The 2,253-nt window shown below is 35.7% G+C and overlaps 1 protein-coding gene across 1 annotated transcript in view; it reads left to right on the forward strand.

Annotated features, from left to right (window-relative positions):
• C7H4orf33 (chromosome 7 C4orf33 homolog) overlaps nucleotides 1–2,253 on the forward strand; it is a 75,076-nt gene that overhangs the window by 71,346 nt on the left and 1,477 nt on the right. The gene's annotated exons all lie outside the window — the stretch shown is intronic.

The raw sequence follows: 2,253 nt of genomic DNA on the forward strand, positions 1-2,253 counted from the left end.
GAGAGGACTCAACTCAATAAAATTAGAAATGAAAAAGGAGAAGTTACAACGGACACCACAGAAATACAAAGCATCATAAGACTACTACAAGCAACTCTATGCCAATAAAATGGACAACCTGGAAGAAATGGACAAATTCTTAGAAAGGTATCACCTTCCAAGACTGAACCAGGAAAAAAGATAAAATATGAACAGACCAATCACAAGTAATGAAATTGAAACTGTGATTTAAAATCTTCCCCAAAACAAAAGTCCAGGACCAGATGGCTTCACCAGTGAATTCTATCAAACATGTGGAGAAGAGCTGACACCAATCTTTCTCAAACTCTTCCAAAAAACTGCAGAGGAAGGAACACTCCCAAACTCACTCCACGAGGCCACCATCACCATGATACCAAAACCAGAGAAAGATACTTCAAAAAAAGAAAATTATAGACCAATATCACTGATGAATATAGATGCAAAAATCCTCAACAAAATACTAGCAAACAGAATCCAACAATACATTTAAAGGATCATACACCGTGATCAAGTGGGATTTATCCCAGGGATGCAAGGATTCTTCAGTATATGCAAATCAATCAGTGTGATACACCATATTAACAAATGGAAGAATAAAAACCATATGATCATCTCAATAGACGCAGAAAAATTCAACACCCATTTATGATAAAAACTCTCAGGAAAGTGGGTGTAGAGGGAACCTACCTCAACATAATAAAGGCCATATATGACAAACCCACAGCAAACATCATTCTCAATGGTGAAAAACTGCAAGCATTTCCTCTAAGATCAGGAACAAGACACAGATGTCCACTCTCACCACTATTGTTCAACATCATTTTGGAAGTCCTAGCTGTGACAATCAGAGAAGAAAAAGAAATAAAAGGAATACTAATTTGAAAAGAAGAAGTAAAACTGTCACTCTTTGCAGATGACGTGATACTATACACAGAGTATCCTAAAGATGCCACCAGAAAACTACTAGAGCTAATCAATGAATTTGGTAAAGTTGCAGGATACAAAATTAGTGCACAGAAATCTCTTGCATTCCTATACACTAACAACAAATGATCAGAAAGAGAAATTAAGGAAACACTCCCATTCACCATTGCAACAAAAAGAATACAATACCTAGGAATAAACCTACCTAAGGAGGTAAAAGACCTATACTTAGAAAACTATAAGACACTGATGAAAGAGATAAAAGATGACACAAACAGATGGAGAAATATACCATATTCTTGTATTGGAAGAATCAATATTGTGAAAATGACTCTACTACACAAAGCAATCTATAGATTCAATGCAATCCCTATCAAATTACTAATGGCATTTTTTTTTACAGAACTAGAACAAGAAATCCTAAAATTTGTATGGAGACACAAAAAAACCCCGAATAGCCAAAGCAATCTTGAGGGAAAAAAACAGAACTGGAGGACTCAGACTTGCTGACTTCAGACTATACCACAAAGCTACAGTAATCAAGACAATATGGTACTGGCACAAAAAAAGAAATATAGACCAGTGGAACAGGTTAGAAAGCCCAGAGATAAACCCACACAACTATGGTCAACTAATCTATGACAAAGGAGGCAAGTATATACAATGGAGATTAGACAAGTCTCTTCAGTGAGCAGTGCAGGGATAACTGGACAGCTACATGTAAAAGAATGAAATTAGAACACTCCCTAACACCATACACAAAATTAAACTCAAAATGGATTAAAGACCTAAATATAAGACTGGATACTCTAAAACTCTTTGATGAAAATATAGGAAGAACACTCTTTTACATAAATCACAGCAAGATCTTTTTTGACCCACCTCCTAGAGTAATGGAAATAAAAACAAAAATAAAGAAATGGGACCTAATGAAACTTGAAAGCTTTTGCACAGCAAAGGAAACTATAAACAAGATGAAAAGACAACCCTCAGAATGGGAGAAATTACTTGCAAACGAAGCAACTGACAAAGGATTAATCTCCAAAATATATAAACAGCTCATGCAGCTCAATATTAAAAAACAAACAACCCAATGAAGAAATGGGCAGAAGACCTAAATAGACATTTCTCCAAAGAAGACATACAGTAGACCAAGAGGCACATGAAAAGCTGCTCAACATCACTATTAGACAAATGCAAATCAAAACTACAATGAGGTATCACCTCACACCAGTTAGAATGGACATCATCAGAACATCTACAAACAACAAATGCTGGAGAGGGTGTGGAGAAAAGGAAACACTCTTG

This window comes from Physeter macrocephalus, chromosome 7 (genome assembly GCF_002837175.3).
Source record: "Physeter macrocephalus isolate SW-GA chromosome 7, ASM283717v5, whole genome shotgun sequence".
In the NCBI taxonomy this organism is placed as follows: Eukaryota; Metazoa; Chordata; class Mammalia; order Artiodactyla; family Physeteridae; genus Physeter; species Physeter macrocephalus.